Source organism: Aphelocoma coerulescens, chromosome 22 (assembly GCF_041296385.1).
Source record: "Aphelocoma coerulescens isolate FSJ_1873_10779 chromosome 22, UR_Acoe_1.0, whole genome shotgun sequence".
Classification (NCBI taxonomy): Eukaryota; Metazoa; Chordata; class Aves; order Passeriformes; family Corvidae; genus Aphelocoma; species Aphelocoma coerulescens.
The window spans coordinates 1,156,543-1,163,446 of record NC_091035.1 but is presented as its reverse complement, the minus strand read 5'-3'; positions in this window follow the sequence as shown (position 1 = coordinate 1,163,446).

Here is a 6,904-nt window from a genome sequence, read left to right as displayed (position 1 = left end):
TGTTGTATTCCCGCTGGTTTCCTGGGATGGATTTCCGATGGATTCTGATGGAAACCAGGCTCCAGGAAGGTGAAACCAAAGGGAAAAGTGGAGCAGCTCTCCCTGCAGAGCCTTCCCAGTGGGATTTTCCAGGAAAAAACGGAAGCACAGCTTCCATCCCCTGGATCCCGCTGGGGCAAGGGGGAAAAAAATCCCATTCCTGGAGGTTCTCGGCTTTTCCCCGCTCCGGTTTTCATTCCTGGGCGAGGAGAAGGAGATCCCAGCAATTTTTAAAACGAGGATGGGTTTATTTGGGACATTCCTGGGATGGAGGAAATTTGGGACATTCCTGGGATGGAGGAAATTCCCTCTGCTGGAGCCTGACCTGGGAGCAGGGAAGGAATGGCCTTTTCCGATGTTTCTGTCTCAGCACAGCTCCTGGGTCCGGGTGGGAATTCCCTCCTGGATCTCTTGGGATCTGGGAATTAAAAACTGAGGGGGTGTTGCTGCAACCCTGGAGCAGAGGAATTGCGAAAATAGGAAATTTATCCCAAAACTGCGGGGGTTTATCCCAAAAATGAGGGGGTTTGTCCCAAAAAGTGTGTGGTTTCATCCCAGTAAGTGTGGGGTTTTATCTCAAAAATATAGGGGTTTTATCTCAAAAATATAGGGTTTTTTCCAAAAACTGGGGGCTTTTTTCCCAAAACTGTGGGGGTTTATCCCAAAAATTGGGGTTTTATCCCCAAACTGCGGGGTTTTATTCCAAAAATGAGGGGGTTTGTCCCAAAAAATGTGTGGTTTCATCCCAAACAATGTGGGGTTTTATCTCAAAAATGTGGGGCTTTTGTCCCAAAACTGGAGTTTTCCCAAAAATGTGTGATTTTATCCCAAAATTGTGGGGTTTATCCCAATAATGTGGGGTTTTATCCCAAAAAACCCCAGTGGATCCCTGTGCTGAGGCCCCAGGGCCTCATCCATGACCTGTGGGTGGCAAAGCTCTCCCAGGAGGCAGAAATCAAATTCTGGGAATGGGGACAAAAAAGGAAAGGAAAAGGGCAAAAAAAAATGAAAGGAAAAGGGAAAACTGAAAGGAATAAGGAAAGAAGTGAAAGGAAAAGGGGGGGGGTAAAGTGAAAGGAAAAGGAAAAAATGAAAAGGGAAAAATGAAATGAAAAGGAAAAAGTGAAAGGAAAAGGGAAAAAAATGAAAGAAAAAGGGGGAAAAGGGAAAGGTAAAGGGAAAACTGAAAGGAAAAGGGAAAACTGACAGGAAAAGGGAAAAAATGAAAGGAAAAGGAAAAAGTGAAAGGAAAAGGGAAAAAGGGAAAGGAAAAATTGAAAGGAAAAGGGAAAAGGGGGAAAAGGGAAAGGAAAAAGAACAAGAGTCTGTTTTTCCCAGGAGTAAAGGAAATCCCGGTTTATTCCTGGCCCTTCTCATGGATTGGGATATTTGGGAAGCGGGAGCTCGGCCTGGATCCCGGGGATGCCGAAGCTCCGGATGCGATTCCCGGGCTCTGTCTCCCTCTCCCGACCATTCCCAGCTTTCCCTTCAGCCAAACCAGAACCAATTCCTGGCCCAGGCCTGGAAAACCCCTCTGGATCTGTTTTTTCTCATTGGAAGCCGAGTTTTCCCTTTGTGGTGCCTTCGAAATATTTGAGAGCATTTTGGCCAAAATCCGGGAAGTTTTTGGAGGTGGAAAAGGTAAAAGCAGGGAGCAGCCTTGGGAATTGGGATGAACTTGGATGTTTAGGGAATAATTTCCTCGTGGGCTCCAGGGGTTTGGCTTTGCTTCCTTCTTCCCCCCCTCTCCAGGGAATTTAAATCTCCATGGATTCGGAGGGAAAAAGAAAAATCCCATTCTTTTTCTCTTGATTCCCAGGACAAAACCTGGATTCCAATGTCCTGGCTGGGATGGGAGCAGGTTCTCATCCCGGGATTCATCCCAGGGTTAATGGGAACAAAGGATTTTCCTTCAGCTTGGACACCCAGCCCAGCGATTCCCGCGAATGAAACACCTGGAAAACGGGAAAAGTGGATTGAAGCAGGAGCACGGAATCCCAAAAGCTTTTCCCAAAACACCGACATCAGTGGGAATGCCACAGACAGTCCCAAATTGCCCCTAAGTGGAGCCTTCTCCAGAGGGAAGGGAAAATCCCATCCAACGGGAGCTGGGAGGAAAACGGGAGCGGGGATAAAGCATCGGATTCCGCCTGGGGTGTGCCATGGGAGCATCTCCCGGAAAAGCCCCGATGTGGGATGGGTTCAAAGCTCCAAATCCCATCTCCCAGTCCCGGTTTTTTGCTGGGATGAAGAGCCAGGCGCTGTTCAATGGGGATTTATTGATATTCCCGATAAAAAGCTGGAGGGAGAGGAGGAATCCGGGCATGAAACGGGAGCGGAGCCGCGGCCGAGATTCCCGAATTCATGGACGTGGGAAATGAAACGAGGAACTGGGAATAATTCCGTGGGCAACCCTGACCCCAACCCCTCCCCAGGCTGGGTGGGATTGCCCAGGGGCTGATCCCACTCTCCAGGGGGTGTAGGAGCATCCCATGCATGGGGATTCGGGATCATCCCACTGAGAGGGATTTGGGATCATAGGACTGAGAGGGATTTGGGATCATCCCACTGAGGGAGATTCGGGATCATCCCACTGAGAGGGACTCGGGATCATCCCACTGAGAGGGATTTGGGATCATCCCACTGAGAGGGATTTGGGATCATCACTCAGCACTCCTGCTGACACCCCTCACTTCCCTGAGGAAATTCCTCCCATTCCCTAAAATCAGGACACCGAGCATGGGCATCAGAATCCCTCAAAAAGAGACAAAATTCATGGAAAAAAGTCCCACAATCCCAGAAACCCCGAATCCCGCAGGCCAGGGAGGAACAACAGGAATTTTCCACATCCTGGTGGAAAACGGAGCCTTTTCCAGGGCCGGATTCCGCCGGCCCCGCTGGCCCTCCCTCCCCAGAGCTCCCCGTGATCCTCCGCGCTCCCAAAATCAATCGGCGCTGCCCCAAATCCATCGGGATGCGGGAGCTGCCGGGCACTGGGGTCGATGGGATGTTGGGAAGAGCAGCTCTGACTCCAGGCGATCCCGGCTTTCCCTGAACCCGCTCCGCAGCCCCAGCCCATTCCTGAATAATTTTTTGGGGAGCTCAAGGTGAGTTTTTAGGGGAAAATTCATTTTTGGGGGCATTTGGGGTTTAATTGGGAAAAGTGGCAGCGCTTGGCTTCCCTCCCCTGATTTCCATGGAATTAGAGCCGGGTTTTCTGGTGTTTCAGGGATTTAGGGGGGTAAAAACTTTGTGTGGGAAATAGAGGGAAAAATCCCGGATTCTCCGACCCCAGAATCGATCAAGAGCTTTCATTTATCCGGGTCTAACAAAGCCTGGCTTTACCCCGGGGGTTCTTTGTGCTGCCCAGCTCAACTGGATTTCCCAAAAAATCCCATTTCTTCCCAATATTATCCCAGGTGGAGGGTTGTGTATCCCAATCCGTCACCCGGGAATCCCAAGCTGCAGGAATTTCCTGGGAGTTTCGGTCCTTCAGCTTTCAGAAGGAGCAAAAATATTCCTGCCTGAGGCTGGGGGGTGTTTTCCTGCTTTTCCTGCTTGCTAAAATCCTTGGAATTCACCCGGGAATGTTGGTTTTGGGAAGCTGAGGCTCGTGGATGATGTTACCCTGTAAAACTCCCCGGTTTGGGTTTTCCCTCCGGAGCCATTCGCCCCTAAATGAAATCAATCCCTGCCCAAAGTGTGGGATTCACGGGAAAAATCCCAAATCCCAGAAATCGACTTTAAATCTCAACTGGGATCAGGCTGGAGCTGGACTGGGATAAACTGGATTTGAGCTGGAGTGGGATAAACTTGATTTGAGTTGGAATGGGATAAACTGGACTTGGGCTGGACTGGGATAACTGGATTTGGGCTGAACTGGGATAAACTGGACTTGGGCTGGACTGGGATAAATGGATTTTCCTGAGGGAAAAAGTGTTGGGAATTCAGACTCAGCAGAGCCCACCTGGCCAAGCCAGGCCCAGCAGCTCCGGGTGTTCCCGTTTTTCCCAGCTCTTCAGCTGGAGCTGGGATTTCTCTCCCAGAATAGATGGGAATGGCGCAGGAACGCGGAGCGGCCGCTCCCGCTCGCCCTCCGAGTGCCCTTGGGAGCATCGAGCGGGCAGCCAGGAATAGCCACGGCTCTGCCCCCCAGCCGAGTGTGAAAGGCAATCAGCGGGGGCAGCTCGTTAGGGCTCATTAATGAATTAATTCATTAACGGCCCTGGCTGAGAGCCAGAGAAATCCCACCGGGATCAAGCAGGGCAAGAGCTGGAAATGCGGGATCGGAGCTGGGGAAAGGGAAATCTGTGCTGGGAAAATCCCCTTGGAGCGGTGTGGGGTCACCCTGGAGTAATGGGGAGCTCTGGAATTCCTGGGAATTGAGGTTTTGTCAGGATTTGTGAAGGAAAATCTCTGGAATGTTCTCCCAGCCTCGCTCGTCCTCTGAGCAGCTGGAATTGGAGGCCAGGGATGGGATCCGGGGAAAATCCAGCTGGGATTTTGGGAATATGGGGAGAGGAGAGCAGAGATGGCCCAGGACAAGGCAGGGCTGAACCTGGCGGTGCCAGAGGGTCTCACTGATCCCCAGGGAAGCTCCCGGCTCTCCTGCTGGGAATCCCACTGGGATTTCGTCAGGTGAAGGATTCCCGTAGCTCCACTCAGGTGTGCAGAGAGGTTTCCCCCTCCCAAATCCCACTAAAATCCCACTAAAATCCCAAATCCCACTAAAATCCCATTAAAATCCCAAATCCTGCTAAACCCCCCTTCCTTGCCCGGCCCAGTTCCCCCTGAGCAGTGGGACCATGCTGGAGGACGAGGATGGGATGAGCGAGCGCGGCCTCGGCGGCTCCAGGAGAAGATTCGAGGATGAGGAAGGTGAGTGAGTGAAATCCCGGGAATGCCGCGGACATCCCGCTCTCCCTGCCCGCGGATCCATCCAAGCTCCCGGCACATCCCAGGCCCGGCATGGAAAAGGCTCCTGGGAGAGCGTTAAACCTGGTGGGAAGAGGGAAAGCGCCTCCCTGGCCTTTGAAACTGGGAGTTTTCCACCCGGAAATTGAATTTTTTATTCCAATTACGACTCCGTCCACGTCATTTCTACCTGGAAGTTTTCTCCCAGAAAAGTGATTTTTTTTTTTTTAACTGGGAGTGAGAAATCCCGGCTCTGCCCCCTAAATCTCTTCCCTTCCCTCTGGATTACCACCCCATCCACATCTTTTCCACCAGGATTTTTTCTCCCTGGAAATCGAGTTTTTAACTCCAGTTACCGCCCCACCCACATCACTTTTACTGGGAAATTTTCTCCCTGAAAACGGAAAGGTTTTTTTTAACTGGAAGCCAGAATTCCCCCTAACCCTCTCCCCCACGCCCAGACTACCACTCCATCTACATCGGGGTGCCGGTGCCCCGCGGGTACCGCCGGAAGCGGCGCCGCCGGAGATCCCCGGGCTCCAGCCGGGACCGCACGAGCGAGAGCGAGCGGCACTTCGGGCGCCCGGAGCACTCGGACACCGACGACGGCGGCCAGGGCTGGGCCGAGAGTGGCAACGACAACGCCAGCAGGACCAGTGAGTGCCATGGGCTTCCCAGAAATCCGGGAGGGCCTTTGGAGCATCCTTGGATGTGCGGTTGAATCGCCTCGGATGCGCGGTTTGGCGCTGCTTCTGCCGGCGGTTCCCGGGTTTACTTTTATCCCTTTGGAATGGGATTGGGGTGGGTCTGGAGGGGTTTTCCTGGCTGGAATTGGGGGTGCAGACAATCTTTGGGAATCACACCTCGTTCCCGACGGGTTTTGTCCATTGAAATGGGATTGGGATGGGTCTGGAGGGGTTTTCCTGGCTGGAATTGGGGGTGCAGACAATCTTTGGGAATCACACCTCGTTCCCAGTGTGTTTTTCCCATTGAAATGGGATTGGGATGGGTCTGGAGGGCTTTGCCAGCTGGAATTGGGGGTGCAGACAATCTTTGGGACTCACACCTCGTTCCCGACGGGTTTTGCCGGGGCTTTGCCCGCTCCCGGGAAATCTCCTTAGGGAAGATTAACATTTTGCACGGCAAAGCGGCTGCCAGGCCCTGGGGTGGGATTTTTCCACCCCCCCCTTTGGAAATTTGCATCTGGGTTCAGCTCCAGCGGGGCGGGCAGAGGCTCGGCTCCGCTTTTCCCTTTGGAAGGTGAAGTTTTCCAGGTTTTTTTTTTCAGGGGGAGTGGTTTTTTTATTCTCTGGCGGCTCCTCCGTGCCCTCGGGGGAGGTGGGAGCAGGACCACGTCCCCTCCTTTTTCCTCTTTTCCCCCTTTTCCCCCTTTTCCCCCTTTTTCCCTTCTTTTCCATTTCCCCCCTCTTTTCCCCTCTTTTCCCCTCTTTTTCCCTCCTTTCCCCTCCTTTCCACAGGCAGCAAATGCCACTCGGAGACAACTCCAGGCTGCTTTGAGGGATTGGACAGAAAAACTCATTTTCTGGAGGAAAAACCCACCCCAAAACCCCTCATCTCTGCAGAATCCCAGGAAATCTCCCTGATTTTGGTGCCTTTTTCCCTGAAAAATAAACCCCGGAGCTTGAAGGGGCTTTTCCCACTGTGTTCCGGGTGGGAGAGGAAAATCCTGCAGGGAGCGACGGCCAAATCTTTGATTTCTGCTCTTCCCTCCCCTTTTCCCCTGGATCCTGCTGCTTTTCCAAGCGCTCACCTCTCCCTCTCGCATCCCGGCTGATTTGGTAACTTCCCGTCATGGGAGCCAAAGGGAGAGGAAAGTGCTTTTTATTCCCGGTAATCTGCTCCCTAAGCCCCGGGAGTTTAGCGAGCCGCAGTGGATAAAGGATAAAGGAAAAAGGAACTCCGGGGCTTTGGAGTTTTTTGGGACCGCGCA